Raw genomic sequence first — 22718 nt, 5'->3', positions numbered from 1 at the left:
TTTATGTAGCCTGGATGGCCACAAATTTTTAACTCCTTTTATCATCTTAGCCAATCCTAGATCAGCCCTGAAGGTTGTTATTATAAAGTCCCCCCCCACCCTCCCCACAAGTTAATGTTTCCCTTTGTTTTGTCTATTGTTTAGTTTTAAATGACCCAGGCAGTGGCTCAGAAAGGAATGCAATTCCCATAAAACATTTTCCCACATTAAACAATTAAAAATTATTTGGAGGAAAAAGAGAGAGAGGGAAAGCAAGAGAAGGAACTTGGAGTTTTTTAAAAACCTGTATTGGAAACTTGGTTGATATTTTTTCTTGTGGCTATAAATAGAAAGCTTAGGACAGGGTATGTGCCATGGCCAAGGTCATAGAGTAGAGGAGAGCCAATAAATAGGGATGGATATGGACTGACTGGATCGTGATGTGTAATAGCACATGCTTTATTAACAACATTTGTTTAAAGCCACATTTTGTTATTCTTTTTTTTCTTGTATCCTGGTTTCAAAGACTATCCATAGATACCCTCTGCCTTTATTTTCTTTCTCCCAGCCTTTTCCACTTTCTCTTCTTATAATTCTCACTTGATTGTTCAAAAATGCAGCCAGTGGGCTCCTTAGTCACCTCCCCAGCCTCCCCAGTTAAGGTAATGATAACTCTTATAATGAATTCACCTCCAACTGTATATTGGCTTGGACACAATAGACTTGTTTTTTCTTGCTGATGTTATGTCTAAAATAGATGTCTTGATAGTTAAAATAGATGTCCTGATCGATACAGTTCTATCCTTCAAGCAGTGATGCAGGAGTCTGAACTCCTTTTGTCTTGCGGCTTCATTGTCTTCAACATGTGGCTTCCAAAGTTGCCCTGGCCATGAGCACCCACATTTCAGAAGGAAAACAGCATGGAGAAACACAGGTGGAAGATTTTTGTGTACCTGGTTTGTGGAAGTGGCCTACAACATTCTGTTAATGTTAGTTTGGCTAAAACTTGGCCACCTGGCCACACCCAACTGCACAGGAATCTGGAAAATGTAGTGGGTTGCATTTCTAGGAAGAAGACAGCCTGGCTTGGACATTTTCTCCACTTTTGGTTTCTGTGGTCCCTTTTCCTTTCATCAATTCTTCAGGGATTCCTTTACTGCTCCTGTTCTTATATTCTCTTAGTAGAGAGTACAACTGGCTCTTTTTAAGTTTCTTCCTTCCTTCCTTCCTCCCTCCCTTCCTTCCTTCCTTCCTTCCTTCCTTCCTTCCTTCCTTCCTTCCTTCCTTTCCTTCTTTCCTTCAAAAATTGTGGTAAGATATACATAACATAAAACTTCCCATTTTAACCATTTTTAAGTATACAGTTCAGTGGCATTAAGCACATTCACATTGTTGTACTGCTGTCACCACCATCCATATCCAGAACTTTTTTCATCTTGCAAAAACCCAAACTCTCCATATCTATTAAATACTTACTTCCTATTCCCTCCCTTCTCCCAGCCCTCAGCAACCACCATTTTCCTTTCCACCTCTATGAATTTATCTTTTTTATCTTATTCCACAAAACATCACACTGGCTTCCCATGTTATGTTGATTGGATCTGATAAGCAGGAAGTAGGTAGTCCTTTTTTTTTTTTCCTCCCAAGCTTTATTGAGATATAATTGACACATCACGTTGTGAAAGATTAAGATGTAGGGGTCTACTTTTTGTGGGAGCCCCTTGGCTTCCAGCCTTTTTCCATGATGCCAAATCTATGGGATCCTGGATTCCCTCTCTTCAATCTCTTCTCATTGTATGTTATCTTATATCTCATAGAACAAATACTGAGGTCCCTGTCCTGCCCAGCTCTCCTCTTTCCTTGGGTGTCCCCCTTTTACCTTCTCCTAAGACTCTTTTAGTCTTACCCCCTGTGTACTTTATGCCTCATTCATATTCTGTGTAGTTGCTCTATCTGCCCCATCCCCCCACATCCCTTCCTCGAATTCTGACTACCTCCTCCTTATTTAACTTTTTAATCCCCATTTACTCTAGGGCCTTAAGGGTGATGGTCCTTTTACTCTCCTGATGAAACATAAGCTTCTGCTTTGTGGTCTCCTAGACCATCTGAGCTGTCTCACTCCAGTTCTCAGTCCTAACCACCATTTAGGTGATTCCAGTTACATAACCCTTTTGGGCTGATAAGAACAATTTCTCACTTTTTATTGTACGAATTACATAAACAATCTGAAATATAAGCATCATTTGTGTCATTTCACTCATGGGGAAACAGATTCAGGGAGAAAAGTGATTTTGGCAAGGTGACACAGTATATTCAGGATGAAGACCTTAGCTCAAGTTTATAAACAATAAAGGCTTAAGCTCAAAGCCCATCACTCTTTTGAGTTTCTTGAAGCATACAGTTTTTTCCACCTAAATCATCTGTTGCAAATACTTATTCCTGCTCTCTTCATTTTCCTGCTGCTTCAGGCTCTTAACCTCCTCTGTTGTCTCTGGCCCAAAACTTAGAACTTCTTCATCCCCTGCCTTCACAGCTTTAAACTCAAGACTTCTCAGAACACAATGGAATGCCCCTGGAAGGAGCATATGCTACATACATAGTTAAAACTCTGAAATGCTGAAAAGATATGTCAACTGGTTATTTATTTATTTAAATTCTGTTGTAGGAAGGGTAATGTGTTTGCCTAATGTGAGACTATAGACATTAAGCAAACAAGGGAATACATAAAAGATTTATCCATCATTCAGGCAACAGGTTTTGAGTCCCATTTAGGTAACTTTTGTGATTAAAGTTGTGAATGATATAAAGAATGAACGAGAGTCCCTTCTGTCAAGGAGCCTTAGAATAACAGAGGAGATAAGACTAAGATCCTGATAATGCTGACAAAACATGGAGAATGATAGTGCCAGCATGAAGCACAAAGTTCACCTGCTACTTCAGATGATGACTAACAAGAATATACTCAGCTGGAAAAGTTGAAGGTCCATCTTATGAAGGAAGTGGAAATTTGAACTGGTGTTCATCACCATTAATATAGTTATTAACTTGACAATCTAAGCACCTATTACCAGTTTGCTGTTAGATATGTGTCACAGAACATAATACATGTTGTCCCTATCTTTAGAGATCTCATTGTGTAGTGAGGAAGAAAGTAGCCCCACTGATGACTATACATATAAGCATTTTATGGCCGTAGGGATAAGTGTTATGAAGGAAAAGGACAAGGTGTGTGAGAATGTATAATAGGGAGATACTACAAGGTTTGCAGCAGAGGAACACGATTTAAATGGAGAGGGAGTGAGTAGAAGGAGACATCTAGTTAGGCAGAAGAAAGGATGGAGCAACACAATAAAGCATTGTTAAGTTGAAGTGGAAGGGAAGGTAGGGAAAGTAGTAGGAGAGCCTTCTCAGGTGTCAGGAATCTGAACTTGATTTATTGGACAATGAAGAAACCAATGAAAGTTAAGGTAATCAGGGAGAACACTTGTAACCCAGATCAGAACAAGACCACATGAGAATAAATTACACTTGTTTTTGTACATCAAACCATCTTGGTCCTTGCAAGAGGCAAGATGAGACAAGATCAGCACCATAGCAGTGGATTCATCGTACGTTTCCACGGAAATCCTTTCTATAGTTCATGACTGAAAGTCTTGGTCTGTTTGCCTATGTCACATTATGAAGAGCAAGAGGCAAGAACTTAGAAAGTGGATCAGGAAACAGTAAGGAGGAATGTCTTTTCACATCCCTGCAAATCTGAGACATGAAACAAACATGAAAGATGAGTACTTCCCAGCACATCCCAGGTCAGTGCAAGAACAGCCAAGGGGACACTCCACTTCTTCTTCTTCTTCTTCGTCTTCTTCTTCTTCTTCTTCTTCTTCTTCTTCTTCTTCTTCTTCTTCTTCTCCTCCTCCTCCTCCTCCTCCTCCTCCTCCTCCTCCTCCTCCTCCTCCTCCTTCTTCTTTTTTACAGCTTGGATAGGACAGAAATGAGAACTTTTTCTGGACCATGAGAGTTTTCCTTTCTTTGTCTTTTTCAAGTGGAGCCCAGCATAGCTCTGTTCTGCCACAACTCACATAGCAGTTTTGAAGTGAGACTATTTACCAAGAGCAGAGAGACACACCCCACCACTGGGAACATCACCAGGTCTCCCCATGCACTTCCTCCTGAACGTCTTCTTGAACGTCTTCTTCAGCTAGGTTACACCTGGCATGTAGACCCTGGCATGCAGCTACTCACTGCATTCCTTACAAACTCAAAGCCCCTGGTGGGCAGAGTGATGACTGGCCACCATCCAGACAGTAAACAATAGAGGCAATTATTATGCAGTCATTAAGCTTGTCAATTACATATTAACCCAGGCAGTGTGTAAATGGGAGCACTATCCACTATTTTTTCCTTCTCTTTCTCTGCCTTGTCTTCCCCTAGAAAATAAAAACAGACTGCGTTCTACCACTTTCTCAACATCATCACTGCTTCCAGTATTTCATTTGTGGAAGCAATCATATCAGTTTGGAAATTTCTTTAACATGAATGTTTATCTTTCATTTTTTTTGTGACTTCTAATACAGACAACACTTTAATGGGAATACAGGGAGCTGATTTTTCTGCTTTCTATAAATCTGTGATTCCTTTTCCACTTTGAGTTCCTTATTTGAAAGGACCATGTTAATAGAAAATATCATCCTGATTAAGTAATACAATTAGGTATAAAAGGATATTATATGTTTTAAAATCTCTTTCTACTACACCTATAAGACTCTATTTCCCACTCATCTTCATCTAGATAGATGCCACCCAAAGATATTCTTGTCCATTTGAAGACCAGTAACAGTTGCCTTTGTGGTCAAAGTTGATTTAAAAAAAAAATGAGGGGGCTCAGGTCACAATCTCACGGCTCGTGGGTTTGAGCCCTACATCAGGCTCTGAGCTGTCAGCACAGCTGTCATACTTTCTGTCTTTCTGCTCGCTCTCTCTCTCAAATATAAATAAATATTAAAAATAACTAACTAACTAACTAACTAACTAACTAACTAACTAACTAACTAAAATGAGGAGTAGACCTGGAAGCAATTACACATAGCATTTTTCAGGGCAGATGGTGAAGTGGGCAGACTTTCTCTTCAATGCCTCCAGCCTTTCTTTTTTCCTGTGTTCACTCTCCCTTCAGTGCCCTTGACCTCTCCTTTTCCTCTTGTTTTCCAAAACTAGATCTAAGAATTGAGCCAAGTCAGTCTCTATTCCCTTTAGTGAATCCAGGGAATGCTTAGTTCTGCTATGTTTACCCTGAAAGCCTTATCTTTAATTGTGGAATGAAAGGAATTTCAGGTATCAAATCACAACTCAAAGCTCAAGTTTTCAAGTTCTATTCACATAGAGGCCAGAAAAAATTTATTATTGGAAGGGAAGGCATTTTTTAGCAGGCTCCTTTCCTAGACTCTAGAAGTAACTGGTCTCTACTCTCTCTTTTTTTTGTGGAGCCATCCTTAGAGGAGAGGGTATTAGGCTGGAATGGGTAGGAAAAATAGCAGAGAGAGATTTCTTAATATTGCTTGATAAGATGTTTGAGACCTATTCCAGTTAATCCTAATAAAAGTAGGAATAAGAGGATATGTGGATCAGAAGTGTGAAAAGGATCTGTCAAAATAAGGCAATGACCCTCTCCTTTCTTGTAATTTAGCAGAAATTACCCAGGAGGCATCAATGTTCAGGGCAGCCCTGGTATTTCATTTTGGGGGAAATCTGGAGTGAGGTCTTGCTTGCTTAAATTATCACATTGCTTCTAGAGACTTGGGAACATTTTCATGTTGCTGGGCACGAACTCATGAGATCATTTTCTCAGATTTGGTTTATGCATAGAGGGTAGTACAGTGTCTTCACTAGAAAGACTGCAGACTTGATTTTTCATCTTGAATCTGTCTATAGATACAGGCTAATGCATTTATTCTGGAGCTCAATTTTAGTACAATGGAATTGACTAGTCAGTCATTGAGGTTCCTTCTAGCTCCAAAATTCTGATGATCTCTGAGATCTATGAAGTAAAATTAGTTGGTGCAACTTGATATAATGCCATTTAAGCCAAAATGCTTTGAGTGAGAGCACTGGTAAAAGGTAAAAACCAAGAATGTAAGGAATGGTGGCCATTTTCCAAGGATCGTTGCCTCCCAAATTGGAACAATTTTAAGGTCAATACTAACTGCATCCCCAATAAGATTGTTCAGGGAAATATGCTTATAAAAGGTGGGAAGGAACAGACTGGGTCTTGAAGAGTAAAAGGAGAGGCCAGTTTCTCCTAATGATCGTGTTTTGAGCTTACAAATGGCACAGCTTCTTCTTTGATATAATGATTAAACTGAGCCATAGGAGAGTTCCCTGAAAAACCAAGTCACAAGTCAGCTATCAGATGATCAAGAGTATTTATTTCACAATTGACTGACTGTTTCAAAAGTACTCTTAGCAGCCCAGATCTTCAGGTTAAAGGCATCCAGTAAGCACTGGGCCTCGTATATAAATGGAAGGACAATAGAAAATTTAAAGAAAGGTGATAATTTCAGAGATTTTTAGGATTTCTATTTTGGCAGAGTATTTCTGTCTTCAGTGCCATTGTGGGTACTTTCTTCAGTAGCACACCTGGTTAAATAATGGTGTTAGTGAAGTCAAGGTCCAGTGTTGAGACACATGGGCCAGTCATATCTAATTCAATAATAATTGACCAGATCTCTTGTGTCCTTGGTACTTTGCCAGGAAAGACAGAACAAAAGACAAGATATATTCATAGACCTGGAGGAATGTAGAGTTTAGCAGAGGATGCAAAAACATTTTACATCAGTTGACAAACTTGGAAATCTTTCAGTCTTGCAGATAAAGACTATGTCACCAGTCTTTCAAGCCATCTCAAGAATGGGGGTCACAAGAGGAACTGAATGAGTTATTTGGAGCAGGGTAAACTCATCATTCCAGAGCTTGTGTATTTGGGGGGTTTTGGTGTCTTTATTCCATACGTGAAGATTAATGTATTTTCTAGTTACAATGTTGATGGCTATTTATTTTCTCATTAATAAATACAAGTACTGTATTTAGTGATGGAATGACTGGCAATTGGGGTCAAGCTTCTCCAACTTTTGAAGGAACAAGGAAAAATGAGGAAGATGTTCTGTGACACAAATTGATAAAAACCTGTGAATCTGTCAATATTAAGGGCTTTATGCCAGTTTGTGGATTCCTTTTATATTCCCTACTCTCATAATCCTATGGGATTGATGAGCCATGTGTTTTGATCCTCAGAAAGGCTCTGCCTATGGGTTGCAGCATAGAGTTTTATTGGCTCTTCAAGCAAAAGCTGGTTTTAGAAGCTTGAAGATTGATGGGGACTTGCAGACCCTCTCATTCCACCCTTGCCTGCAGGCAGGACTGTTCCTTTTGCAGAGCTGGTACAGACTCCTTGAATAAGAAATGTGCCAGTATTCCTCCTGCTGTTAGCAGCTTTGGAAGATTTAAATATATTTGGGTTTTCTCTTGCTGCTCCCTGCTTAGTCTCAATGAGTTTTTCTCCCTTTAATCTTTATGGAAGAACTCTTGTCAAAGAGAAAAAAAAAAGAAAATCTTGCTTTTTACAATTTGAAAAGTTTTAATAGATTAAGAAGTTATTTTAAAAAATTATGACGAAGTTACATTTATTCTAAGAATTCTGAATTACTATACAAAAGCTATTATATTAACCAAATAAAGGAGAAAAATCACGTGATCATATAAATAAATGTAGATTATTATTATTATTATTATTTTTTTTTTTTTACAGAAAATCGCATCCATTCTTGATATAAACTCCTAGGAAACAAGGTATAGAGGAAATTTCTTAATTTGAAAAACAACATGTAGAAAAACCTATGGCTAAGATCACTGTTTGTGATAAAATGTTGAGTGTCTTTTTCAGAGTCCTCAGAGATTGAGAAATTGAATCTTGAGGGAGAGCTCTCAGGTGAAATCTGTAATAAAGGGAAGGAAGCAGGCTAGGACAGGAGAAAAGGTAAGGCAAAGATGTAGATTCAGGGAACTCTAAAACATGAATAGTACTACAGAGTTACTCCCCATTGAGGCAAGGCAGTGGGTCTTTATGGTACCCCATATCTGTTAGTTATTGGCTAGAGGCCTTCCTCAGGGGCAGGGCACAACGTCCCATATATTCTATCTCCAAGTGGCTGCCACTGGCCAAGGGCAATTCTGATGGGTGGAATGCATCTGTGAGCTGATAGAAGCCCTCCCCATACCCCTTCCCTCTTGGGCAACCAGGAGAATCCTTGCACCAGTACAATAAAGGAGGGCTGGGCGGGGCACCAATAGAGTAGACTAGATTGAGTTTTTTATATTAAAAAGAATTTCATTCACCCAAAGCTAGGAAAATCTTTATTTTAATCATTTCTGGGGCTCTGACTGGTTCACATTCCAAGTTTTGATCTGGTATCATTTCCCTTTTACCTGTGGAGCCTCCTCTAACATTTTTTTTTTTTTTTTTTTGTAGTGTAAGTCTGCTAGTAACAAATTCTCTCAGTTTCTACTTGTCTGAAAAAGTCTTTTCTTTCTTTTTTGATACGTATTTTCACCGGGCATAAATTCTGGGTTAATAGTTCCCACCCACCCCCCAGCATTTTAAAGGTATCATTCTATCTTGTTTGATATGGTTTCACATGAGAAGCTTACTGTCAGTCTTAGCTTTGTTTCTCTGTATGTAATATTTCCTTTTTATTTGAGTGTCTTAAAGATTTTCTCTTTAAGTTTTAAGCCACTTAAGTATTATGGGTCTAGATATATGTTTGTGGTGTGAGTTTTGTTTCTCTCCCTTCTCCTCTTTTACTGTTATCTGTTTGGGGTTCCTCTGAGCTTCTTGGACCTGTGGCTTAATATATTTCATTATTTTTGTGGGGAAATACTCAGCTTTTATATCTTCAAATATTTATTCCACCCTACACATATGTTATACCCATAGTTCTAATGGTTCTATTTAGTATCTGCTTTTCTTCACTTGTTTTTCTCTGTTTCAGTTTGCATAATTTCTATTAACCTAGTTTCAAGTTCACTAATTTTTTCTCACTTATTTTTTTCCTGTTGGCTTGTTGAATCTTTTGATCAGTCAGTTGAAGACATTCTTTATTTGTTATGATTTTTAAAAAATTTATATAGCATTTTTGTTTTTTTTCCCTAAAGTGTTTATTTCATTGGTGAAATTTTCCATCTGGGTTTGCATGCTGTTCACCTTTTCCACTAGAGTGTTTAAGATATGTTATTTTATCTATTTTTTTTACTTGGTCATTTTATTTAATTAAATATTTTTTAAATTTTATTTTAATTTCAGTAGAGTTAACATACAGTGTTGTATTGCTTTCAGGTATGCAATATAGTGACTCAACAGTTCTATACATTATTCAGTGCTCATCATGATAAATTTACTCTTAATTCCCTCTCCTATTTCACCCATTTACCGCCCACCTCCCCTCTGGTAGCCATAATAGTCTGTTTTTTGGTTTGTCTCTTTTTTTCTTTGTTCATTTGTTTTGTTTCTTAAATTACACATATGAGTGAAATCATGTAGTATTTGTCTTTCTCTGACTGACTTATTTCACTAAGCATTGTACTCTCTAGGTCCATCCATGTTGTTGAAAATGGCAAGATGTCACTCTATTTTAGTGGATGAGTAATATTCCATTGTGCATATGTATATCACATCTTCTTTATCTATTCATTTATTGATGGACCCTTGAATTTCTTCCTTAGTTTGGCTATTGTAAATAATGCTGTTATAAACATAGGGGTGCATATATATCCCCCAGTGTGATTGCTGGATCATAAGGCAGTTCTATTTTTAACTTTTTTAAGAATCTCTGTTCTGTCTTCCACAGTGGCTGCACCATTTTGCAATCCCACCAATAGTGCATGCAGTTTCCTTTTTCTCCATATTCTCGCCAGCACCTGTTGTTTCTTGTGTTTTAGATTTTAGCCATTCTGATGGGTATGAGGTGATATCTCATTGTGGTTTTAATTTGCATTTTTCTGATGATGAGTAATGTTGAGCATCTTTTCATGTATCTCTTGGCCATCTTTATGTCATCTTGAGAGAAATGTCTGTTTATATCTGCTGCCCATCTTTTAAATGGACTGTTTTTTTGTTTTTTTTTTTTTTTTCATGTTCAGTTGTGTAAGGTCTTTATATGTTTTGGATACTAACCCTTTATCTGATATGTCATTTGCAAATATCTTCTCCCATTCAGTAGGCTTTTAGCTTTATTAATTGTTTCGTTTGCCATGCAGAAGCTTTTTATTTTGATGTAATCCCAATAGTTCATTTTTGCTTTTATGTCCTTTGCCTCAGGAGACATATCTAGAAAAATGTTGCTAAGGCTAATGTTAGAAAAATTACTGCTTGTGCTCTCTTCTAGGATTTTTATGGTTTCAGGTCTTGAATTTAAGTCTTTAATTCATTTTGAGTTAATTTTTATGTGTGGTGTAAGAAGTGGTCCAGTGTAAATGTGGTCCAGTTTCCTTTTTTTGCACATAGCTGTCCAGTTTTCCCAACACTATGTGCTGAAGAGACTATCTTTTTCTTATATATTCTTGTTGATGATTCATTGGCCATATAATTGTGGGTTCATTTCTGGGCTCTCTATTCTGTTCTGTTAATCTGTGTGTCTGTTTTGTGCAAGTACCATACTGTTTTGATTACAACAGCTTTGTAGTATACCTTGAAACCTGGGATTGTGATACCTTCAGTTTTGTTCTTCTTTTTCAAGATTGTTTTGGCTATTCAGGATCTTTTGTGGTTCCAAACAGATTTTAGGATTGTTTGTTCAAGCTCTATGAAAATGCTGTTGGTGTCATGATAGGAATTGCATTAAATCTGTAGATTGTTTTTGGTAGAAATGGATATTTCAATATCCATTTATTATTAGTTCTTCCAGTTATTATTATTCCATTATTAGTTCTTCCAGTTCATGAACATGGAATATCTTTTTATTTATTTGTGTCATCTTCAGTTTTTTCATTAGTGTTTTATATTTTTTAGAATACAGGTCTTTCACCTTCTTGTTTAAATTTATTCATAGGTATTTCATTATTTTTGGTGCAATTGTAAATGGGATTGTTTTCTTAATTTCTCCTTCTGTACTTCATTATTAGTGTAGAGAAATGTAACAGAGTTCTGTATATTGATTTTGTATCCTATAGCCTTACTGAATTCATTTATCAGTTCTAGTATTTTTTTGGTGGAGTCTTTTGGGTTTTCTATATGTAGTATCATGTCACCTGCAAATAGTGCAAGTTTTACTTCTTCCTTACCAATTTGGATGTCTTTTATTTCTATTTGTTGTCTGATTGCTGTGGCTAGGACTCCAGTATGATGTTGAATAAAAGTGGTGAGTGGACTCCTTGTCTTGTTCCTGATCTTAGGGGAAAAGCTTTCAGTTTTTCAGAGTAATGCCTCATGAATGAATTTGGAAGAGTTTGAGAAGAACAGGTATTAATATTTCTTTAAATGTTTGTTATAATTAACCTGTAAAGCCATCTGGTCCTCAACTTTTGTTTGTTGGGAGTTCTTTGATTACTGATTCAATTTAATTTTTGGTAATCAGTCTGTTCAAGTTTTCTATTTCTTCCTTATTCAGTTTTGGATTATATGTTTGTAGGAATTTATTCATTTCTTCCAGGTTGTCTAGTTTGTTGGTATATAATTTTTCATAATATTCTCTTATAGTCCTTTGTATTTCTGTGGTATTGGTTGTTATTGCTCCTCTTCACTTCTGATTTTGTTTGAGTCTCCATTCTCTCTTTCTCTCTCTCATTGATGATTCTGGCTAAAGATTTATCAATTTTGTTGATCTATTCAAAGAACTAGCTCCTAGTTTGATTGCTGTGTTCTGTTGTGGTGTTTTTGGGGGGTGTTTCAATTTTGTTTATTTCTGCTTATATTTTTATTGTTTACTTCCTTTCATTGGTTTTGGGTTTTGTTTGTTCTTTTCCTAGCTCCTATAGATCTAGTGTTAGGTTGTTTGTTTGAGATTTTCTTTCTTCTTGAGGTATGTGTTTTCATTTTCGTTTGTCACTATGTATTTTTTTTTATTTCCTCTTTGATTTCTTAGTTGACCCACTCATTGTTTAGTAGCATATTTTTTAACCTCCATGTATTTGTGTTCTTCCAACATTTTCTTCTGTGATTGCTTTCTAGTTTCATAGTATTGTGGTCAGAAAAGATGCACGGTATGACTTCCATCTTTTGAAATTGTTGAGACTTGTTTTGTGGCCTAATATGTAATGTATTCTGGAGAATGTTCCATGTGCACTTGAAAAGAATGTATATTCTGCTGTTTTAGGATGGAATGTTCTGAAGGGATCTGTTAGATTTATCCGGTTCAATGTGTCATTCAAAGCCACTGTTTCCTTGTTGATTTTCTGTTTGGATAATCTATCCATTGATGTAAGTGTGGTATTAAAGCCTCCTACTGTATTATATTACTATTGATTACTTCCTTTATGTTTGTTATTACTTGCCTTATTTATTTGGGTGCTTTCTTGTTGGGTGCATACATATTTATAATTGTTATATCATTTGGTTGGATTATTCTCTCTATGATTGTATGGCGTTTTTCTTTGTCTCTTGTTACAGTCTTTGTTTTAAAGTATATTTTGCCCAATGTAAGTATTGCTACCCCATCTTTCTTTCACTTCCATGTGCATGATAAATGCTTTTCCATCCCTTCACTTTTAGTTTCCGTGTGTCTTTAGGTCTGAAATGAATCTCTTGTAGGGAGCATATAGTTGGGTCTTGCTTTTTTTTTTTTTTTAATCCATTCTATCATGTGTCTTTTGATTGGAGCGTTTAGTCCATTTACATTCAAAATAATTATTTATAGGTATTTACTTACTGACATTTTGTTACTTGTTTTATGGTTGTTTTTGTAGTTCTCTGTTTTTTTCTTCTCTTGTTCTTGGCTTTCTTTAGTAATATACTTGGATTCCTTTCTCTTTAATCTTTGCATATCTATTACTGGTTTTTGATTTGTGGTTACCATTTATTTTTATTTATATATTTATTTTTAAATGTTTACTTATTTTGAGAGAGAGAGGAAGAAGAGAGAGAATCCCAAGCAGGCTTTAAGCAGTCAGCACAGAGCCTGATTTGGTACTCGAATTCACAAATCATGAGATCATGACCTGAGCCAAAATCAAGAGTTGGGTGCTTAAGTGACTGAGCCACCTAGGCACCCCTCATTAGGTTTATATATAACATCTTAAGCATATAGCAGTTTGTGTTAAGTTGATGGTCAATGAAGTTTGAACCCGTTCTTTACTCTTCTCCCCTCTACCCCCATGTTTTAGATATATGGTGTCATACTTTACATCTTTTCATTTTGTGAATCCTTTGAATGATTTTGTAGATATACTTAATTTTACTGCTTTTATGATTCCTATTTTTCTTACTCTTATGGTCTTTCCTTTCCACTCAAAGGGTCCCCTTTAACATTTCATATTGGGCTGGTTAGATGGTGATGAATTCTTTTAGCTTTTGTTTACCTAGGAAACTCTTCATCTCTCCTTCTTTTCTGAATGATAGCATTGCTACATTGATACAATGATAGCATTGCTACATTGGCTATAGGGTCCCCTCTCCCCACCCCCCCACCCCCGCCCAGCACTTTGAATATATTATTCCACTCCTTTATGGCCTACAACTTTTTACTGGGAAAACAGCTGATAACTTTATGGGGTTTTCTTTATATATAATTGTTTTCTCTTGAATTTTAAAAATTCTTTAGCACTACTTTTTGCCATCTTAATTACTTTGTGTCTTGGTGTGGACCCTCTGTGTTGATTTTGTTAGGAATTCCCTATGTCTTTTAGATCTGGGTTTCTGTTTCCTTCCCCAGATTTGGGAAGTTTCTAGGTAATATTTCTTCAAAAAATTTTTCTGCCCCTTTTTCTCTCTCCTCTCCTGCAGGGATCCCTATAAGGCACATGTTATTATGCTTGGTGGTATTGCTGAGTTCCCTTAGTTTTCGTTTATTGTTATTTCTCTCTCTTGTTCAGCTTGATTGCTTTCCATTACTCTGTCAGGAGTAATGCTTTCCAGGTTGCTAATCTGTTTTCTGCTTCTTCTAGTCCACTATCTATTTTATCTAGTGTTTTTTTTTAAGTAGGCTTTGCTCCCAGTGCAGATCCCAATGCGGGACTCAAACTCATGACCCTAAGATGAAGACCTGAGCTGAGATCTAGAGTCACCTGACTAACTGAGTGACCCAGGTGCCCCACCATCCAGTGTATTTTTAATTTCAGTTATTGAGTTCTTCATCTCTGATTGGTTCTTTTATTATTATTATTTTTTATCTACTTTATCTATTATTTTTATCTATTTTACCCTTAAAATAGATAAAAATAGCTGATATCCTCTGCTCTTTTCTCAAGTCTAGTGGGTATTTTTATGATGATTACTTTAAATTCTCTATCAGGCATATTTCTTATCTCTGTTTCATTTAGCTCTCTTGTTGTGATTTTGTCCTGTGCTTTCATTTGGGACATATTCCTCTGTCTTCTCATTTTGTCTAACTCTCTGTGGCTGTTTCTTTGTGTTGGGAAAGTCATGTATGTCTCCTGTTGTTGAAAATAGTGGCCTTATAAATAAGAGGTCCTATAGTACTCAGCAGTGCAATGTCCCCTGTTCACCAGAACCTCTCACTTGACAGGTGTCTCCTGGGTGTGTTGCATAAGCCCTGCTGTTGTGGCTGAGCTGTGTTTGTCAGTCTAGTCATCTGCCATGGCTCTCTTTGCCTGTTGTAGGCAACATTTAGTCCCCGTATTATTAGTGGGCCAGTCTGGGGCTGCCTTGGGCTCGAGTTGAGTTAGACCAATTGCTTATTAGAGATGCAGTAGAGATGCAGTAGCACCAAACTGCTGGGTGCTTTCCCTGCATTGTCCCCTGAGAAGCTTTCTTTGTTAGGCAGGTCCTGAAGTTAGACCAGATGTCTGACCCCAGCCCATTGTAAGGGCTACATGTGGACTAGTATGTGTGGTTTTCTACATCTGTTTCCCTGGGTAGGAATTAAATTGGAGAGATGCTCTACCCTGGTTGTGGACTGCTCACACTCTGCCAGGTTTGTGGCACTGCTTTGGATGGACTCCAGTCATGGATGTATTCGAGGGGATAGAGCCACTGGAGAATTGCGGGGAGAGTCCAGGGAGGGAGTACATGGTGTTAGCAAGATTTGCTAGGTCTGCTGTGGGAGGCCTGGCTGGAGGGGGTGTGTCCACAGGAGAATTTGGGAATGGGATATGCTGTGGCAGGTTGTGTAAGGAGTGTTGGTGTGGTGCTAGTTCAGGAGGTGTCCATGTGTCTAGAGTGGAGGACAGTGGAGAGAAGTGGCAGCCACCAGCTCCTTTGTTCCTGGAGAAGTTTCCCTACAATCCCTGCCCCTCCAGCACATGCTCTGGCATTGGTAAACAAATCTGCTTCCTGTATACCCCAGGCATTCCTCAAACTGCTATTTCTATACTTTATCTCCACAGGGCTATTTGTTAAGCTATTTCTTTAAGGTCAGGGTCTCAGTTTCCTGTTGGACTCCAGGCCACCCTGCTGACCTTCAAAGTTCGAGGTGTTAAGTCCTGCTGATTGTAAGAACAAGAGGAATTATGTCCCTTCAGTTTTCATGCAGGTTTCCCTTGCTTGGAATGGTTGGTATAAGGATATGCTCTCCCTTCTCCACACCTGCAGCATCCTTCCCTCCCTCAGTCAGTCTCACAGGTCCTTTAAACTCCTGACTACATCTCTGCCCTCTTCAGTGTGGCCTCTTCTCTCCATTTAGCAGTGGAAAGTCTGTCCTGACAGTCTTTGAGTCATTTTCTGGGTTACTTACACTGATGTGGGTGTTGCCTAGTTGTATCTGTGGGATGAGATACCATTCAGGTCCTCCTACTCTACCATCTTCTCTGTAAGATAGCTAATCATTAATTTTAAATTTTCTGATAGTTATACATCTGGTTTATCTCTGAGTCTTTTTGTTCATTTCTCTGTCTTTTGAAAATGAATTGTTTTCCCTTGACTTTTTATGTATCTTCTAATTTTTGTTTGAGTGCCTAATCTAATGTGTAAAACAGTAGAGACTATAGTAAATAATCTTTATACCTACAAAAAGACATGTTCCTTCTTTTCCTAGGCCAGTAGTGGGGGGAAGAGGGTGGTAGTGTTGAGTCAGTCTAATCAAAAGTAAAATTGTGTTTGGTTTTTATTTTTGCTATAGTCACCTTCAGTATATCACTGGCTTCAAATTCCTCCAATATTACCTTGTGCATAGAGTGGAGGTTGAATTACTGGAGGGTTTTTTCAATGTTTTTGCTCCATCTTCAACTTCATATCTTTCTTGTGCTCCTGTGCCACAAATATGGTTTCTCTCTGAGCTCCTGACCCTCAACCAACAGTAGACTCCTGCTTCTTGTTACTTGGTGCTTGCCAGCGTGGTAGTGGGAGCAGGGGGTTTCTCTGTTGTCCTGGTTCAATTTTTGTTATAGAGAGGCCCTATGTCCTTATATCTGGAAGAGTATTTTTAATTTTTAAAAAATTTTAATTAATTTTTTTTTGGGGGTGGAGAATAACAAGTGGGGGAGGTACAGAGAGAGAGGGAAACACAGACTCTGAAGCAGGCTCCAGGCTCTGAGCCTGGAGCTGTCAGCACAGAGCCCAAGGTGAGGCTTCAACCCGCAAACTTGGAGATGATGACTTGAGTCGAAGTTAGACACTCAACTGAGTGGGCCCCCTAGGTGCCTCATGAGAGAGTCTTTTAAAAAAACTTTCTGTGTGGAAAATATGTCCAAACTGATTGAACAAGTGGAGCCTTGGGCACTAAAGCTAAAGGATACTCTAACAGCATTGGGGTGAGATCAACAAAAGACTTAAGAAAAGCACCAGAGAATACTTCTGTCCTTCTGCTTTTCATTTTGCTCTTGTATAAATGTGAAGAAACAGTCTGGGGCAATGCTGAAAAACTTGAGGGGAGAACTTTACACAGAAAATAATACAAATTGTACCTCTGGGGTTGTTCAACCCAGTAAGTCCTGGGCAAGCACATATTCTCTGTGTTGGGACTTCAGGGGAAGTTGATTGGGGGTTCTAGTACACAGAAATATTTCTGTATATTCAACAGACCTTTCTGGCTAGTAGACTTTGGATTTTCTTAGAGAGGTGGGAAATGGTAGTTGATAGTGAAATGGGCAAAAAGAAGTACTTGACAACTTTCATGTTGCTCTGAGTTCTTCTACCCTATTAATCAATATGCTGTACCTAGGGAGATTTCTCTGGTTTATCCTTTCAGTTGCTTTAGACCAAGATTGGGGGATAAAAGATTGGGAGAAGAATACCACTTCTGCTTGCTTATTCATGGCATAGGAGCTATTATACTTTTTTTTTTAAGCTCTGTTGTGATATCATTAATATTACATTTTCAGTGCTTTTTTTTTTTATAATAGGAAAAGGAAGCAGACTATTCCAAAACAGAGGCTTAGTTAGAAATGTAATATTTTATAACTCTTAATATTTATGAAGAATTAAAAAAATTTTCTTTAAACGTTTTTATTTATTTTTGAGACAGAGAGAGACAGAGCATGAACGGGGGAGGGTCACAGAGAGAGGGAGACACAGAATCTGAAACAGGCTCCAGGCTCTGAGCTGTCAGCACAGAGCCCGACGCGGGGCTCGAACTCACGGAGTGTGAGATCATGACCTGAGCCGAAGTCGGACACTCAACCAACCAAGCCACCCAGGCGCCCCAATGAAGAATTTTTAATGACATAGGAAAGTACTTAGTAGTATAAGTCTATGTGAAAAAAAGCAAGTTTAAAAAAGTATACATATCATTGTTTCTTAACTATGTAAAAATGTAAAGTTTGAGAAAAAAGCTGGAATGGAATCTCCAAAAAAAATATTAAGGCCATTAATTCTGGATAGTGGGATAATGGGTAATTTCTCTTTTTATCTTCTTAACCTTAATTTCCCAGATTTTCTTTAATGAACAAATTCTACTTTTAAAATCAGAAAATAGAAAAGGTAATAATGTAAACGTGACATTTAACAGTTACTAAGGACTAGAACAAGTGGCATTATTTTTTTTAGTCATTAACTTCATGTGAAAACCCTTAATTTTTGTATAAAAATTGAGAGAAAATATACTGTTGTTGCTTTGAATGTATTCATAGCTTCCTTACATAATAGCTTTGGCCACATGATTTATCAATTCTGGATCCTTGCTATGTTCAAAGTACACCATTAATCCCATTTACATATGCATAGAAGGAATTAAATGCTTTCTGTATTAATATATATATATATTTTTTTCTTCTCTTTTTTTTTTTTTTTCAACGTTTACTTATTTATTTGGGACAGAGAGAGACAGAGCATGAACGGGGAGGGGCAGAGAGAGAGGGAGACACAGAATTGGAAACAGGCTCCAGGCTCCGAGCCATCAGCCCAGAGCCTGACGTGGGGCTCGAACTCACGGACCGCGAGATCGTGACCTGGCTGAAGTCGGATGCTTAACCGACTGCGCCACCCAGGCGCCCCTACTCTTTTTTGATTAGAGGCCAAATCTATGTGACTTAAATGATATATGTGTTTTATTTTTTAATACTTTTGGCATTAGGAAGTTCTTTCTATCCAGACTAAATGTCTCCACCTTTTTTTGGGTAGAGAAGTAGAAAAAAATCTTTTTTTTTAAATATTTATAATTTTTTCCAGGACTGTTTATTTATTTTAACATGAAATTTATTGTCAAACTGGTTTCCGTACAACACCCAGTGCTCATCCCAACAGGTGCCCTCCTCAATGCCCATCACCCACTTTCCCCTCCCTCTTACCCCCTATCAACCCTCAGTTTATTCTTAGTCTTTAAGAGTCTCTTATGGTTTGTCTCCCTCCCTCTCTATTTTTTCCCCATCCCCTCCCCCATGGTCTTTTGTCAAGTTTCTCAGGATCCACATAAGAGTGAAAACATACGGTATCTGTCTTCTTTCTATCCAGACTAAATGTCTTCAACTTTTTGTTGGGTAGAGAAGTAGAAAAAATCTTTTTTTGTTTAAATATTTTAAAAAAATTTAATGTTTATTTATTTCTGAGAGAGAGTGTGAGCAGGGGAGGGGCAGAGACAGAGGGAGACAGAATCCAAAGCATACTCCAGGCTCTGAGCTGTCAGCACAGAGCCTGACACGGGGCACAAACTCACGGACTGTGAGATCATGACCTGAGCTGAAGTTGGAAGCTTAACTGACTGAGCCACCCAGGCGCCCTGAGAAGTAGAAAAAAATCTTAAGAACAATTTTTGTTTAACAAGTTTCCCAAATGGGAAAATATTTCTAGTGAGTTCCAAAGAATATTGCAGAAATTTCTTTCAGTTCTGGGGACACATGTCACCAGTAGATCTAGAAGCATCTTTATCTTTAGGAAAAGATCTGGAAGCAATTGATATGCATGCCTGATCTGTAGGATGCCTTCAACAAATATTGTTATTATTGTTGATATTTTTATTTTTTATTACTGACAAATCACTGTGTCTGTAGACCATAACGATGTCCTGTAGTAGATGTGATTTGGGCAGCCTATTTGTTGCAAGAAACAGATTAAGTATTTCCATATTCCTTTTTTTCTTTTTTAAATCATTGAAGTTCAGGATTTTATTTACTTGTGTTTTTCTAGCATCTTGCAAATTACTTATCTCCAGTTCATTATGGTTCCCCGCCCTGAGGTTTCATCTTGTTCTATCATTTGGAACATATTCCTCTGTTTCTTCCTTTTGCTTGACTCTCTTGTTAGTTTTATGCATTAGGTAAAACAGCCCCCTGTCCCAGTCTTGAAGGTGTGGCCTCCTATAGATGAACCTTATTGTTTAATCCTGCCCTAGCTCTTGGTTGTCTCTCAAACCTTTGTGATTTTCTATACAGCATATTTTATTTTTAATAACTCCCAATAGTTGAGGGTGTGTCCTCAGTGTCCTTGAGGGAAGGATCTTGGTCAGCACCTGGGTGCAGGCTGATTGGAAGCCAGACCCCCCCCCCCCCCCGCCCCGGCAGCAGCTTTTAAAGTATGCAAATATATACAGTCCTGTGGGACCACAAGTGTAAGCCTCACAAGGATGAGCCCCACTAGCCACCAAATCAGGTTATCTAGAGGTGTACCCTGGGCAGCATTCCCACAAATTGGGGCTTCAGACAAGTGTATAAGCTCCTTCCTGGGAGATATTGGTGAGCTGTAGTGAGGCAGAGGGAGAGCATGAATATGGCATCCCTCGGCCTGTGTTCCCTGTGAGTACCTCCACATGCACCTCAGTGTGTGCCAAATCTGAAGCCTGCCCTTCAAGCTGAAGCTCCAGCAGAAGTGAATAGGTCTCTTTTACAGAAAGATGGGGTATATTTGAGCTTTCTGTCTTTGTAGTTCCCTGGGGGTGGTAGATTGCCAAGAACTCTCTCTCCAGTTGTTACAATTATGTGTGACCCAAGAATGCAAGTGCTGTCTCCCCAATCCCCACTCCCTGGACCAGCCCCAGCCAGACAATCAAGGGGCATCTCCTGGGTGGCAGTCACAAGAACAAAGCACCATAAACATGTAAAACCTCCCTTCTACTCTAGAAAAAAAGATGGCACACATTGGTTAGAGTGAGGGAGAGGAAGAGTATGAAGGTGGTATCCCCCAGCCAGCAGGTACTTAGCTGTGTGCTAATTTAGATACCTCCGTCACAGGCCAGCACTTTTAAGATTAGAAAATGAGCCTCTTTCAAATAAATCTGGGTATCTCTCTATTGGCTGTCTCTATGGTGGGCCCTGGGACATGTGGGTTCCAGTGTGAGCCCTTTAGGAGGTGGTTCTCAGAACAAGAGAGTTGTTGTCTCTCTAACAAGAGAGTCAAGCAGATTATTATAGCTCTGTGGGTCTGGTGGACATGCGCCCCATTGGTTTATAAAGCTAGATGTTCTGGGAGCTTGTCCCTCATGTGCTTGTCTTAAAAATTGGGCTGCCTGATGTGAGGTTCAAGTCCTTTGCTCCTCAGGGAGCAGCTCCAGGTTTTGAGTTCCCTTTTGACTGTGGGTCACTGCACTAGGGGTGCTGTTTATGGCAAGACTGTGTCCCAGTCTCTACTACCTGCTTTAATGTGGGTTTCTCTTGTTTGCTCAGATAGTTTTTCGTTTTTTTTTTTTTTTCAGAGGAAGTTGTTCCATACGTAGCTGTAGAATGGGCATGTCTATGGGAGAAAGTGAGCCCAAGATCCTCTTACATCACCCTCTTGAACTAGAATCTGTTTTTCTAATATCTGTTTCACATGTTGGCCATAGATATTAAACATCATTGATTTGACTTGAGCATATTGTAGAAGGAAGATGAGAGATGCATGTAGATGATTTCCTGATGGACACATCAATGTTCATGATTCCTTTGATCTTTTACCCTTCATCAAGGGACTAATCATATATGCCACATTGTTAATTTCCCATTATGTGATGAAATTTGAGGAATAACCTAATCAAAACATTTTTTAAAGTATCTTTTAAAAAGGTGTGTGTGTGTGTGTGTGTGTGTGTGTGTGTGTGTTTATTTGCTTGTTTGTTTGTTTTTAGAGAGAGTGAGAATCTTAAGCAGGCTCCATGCTCAGTGCAGAGCCTGATGCAGGGCTCAATCCTTGAGCATCAAGAGTCAGATGCTCAACTAACTGAGCCACCCATGTGCCCTTACCTTTTTTTTTTTAACAATAACTTTGGCAGGCTGGATTTCCCCAGTATCATGAGGAATCTCTTAAGAATTCCTGTACATCAATTCTTCTTGGATATACTATTAAAGACAGGAAAAAGATTTTCTGGGTAGGGTCAGCCTTGCATTACAGATAAGAGTTGGCCCCAGTCAGTTATATTCCATTAAAGTCAGACACATTTTAGGACACTTCCACCTGACTAAAGACAGTAAAAAAAAAAAAAAAAAAAAAAAAAAAAAGGATTTTTTTGCACTTTGTTTGCCTTTTGGGGGTGGTAGGAATTATGTTGGTAGGTAAGTCAACTGCTGCAAAGACTTAAAAACAAGGAAGACAGTATCAGCTGGAAAGTTTTATAGCAGATTGGTGCTCTTATGACACTGTCTAACCACTGTAGAGTGGGAGAATTTAAAGTTTATTCATTTTGAGATAGAGAGAGATAGAACCAGCAGAGAAGGGGCAGAGAGAGAGGGACACAGAGGATCTGCAGTGGGCTCTGTGCTGACAGAAGTGAGCCTGATATGGGGCTCCAGGTCACAAACCATGAGATCATGACCTGAGCTGAAGTTGGACGCTTAACCAACTGAGCCACCCAGACAACCCTGGAGTGGGAGAATTTAACAGACTCTAGCTATGACCAAATTATAGAGCAGATAAGTGACCAGGTCCCCTCCTGCATCCATTTTCCTGGGAGAAGCTTTTCTCTACTTCCAAGGAAAGGCTTAATGATCTCTTTGCTTCCATTCTTGTCTTTCCACAGTCCATCTCTGTACAGAAGCCAGAATGATGCTTAAAAAAGATATCTGATTATTTCACTCTGATATATAAGACTCTCCCAGGACATCCCAAAATACTTGGAATAAAATCCAGAATCTTTAACTTAACCCTCAGTAAGCCCCACGACCTGTTCTCTAACCTTCCCTTGACTGTCTTCTTGTGCTGTTTTCCTGTTTCTGTTGTGCTCCAGTCATAGTGGCCTTTT

The sequence above is a fragment of the Felis catus genome, chromosome A1, assembly GCF_018350175.1.
Source record: "Felis catus isolate Fca126 chromosome A1, F.catus_Fca126_mat1.0, whole genome shotgun sequence".
In the NCBI taxonomy this organism is placed as follows: domain Eukaryota; kingdom Metazoa; phylum Chordata; class Mammalia; order Carnivora; family Felidae; genus Felis; species Felis catus.
The sequence above is the reverse complement of the archived record's forward strand: the minus strand, read 5'-3'. Positions refer to the sequence as shown.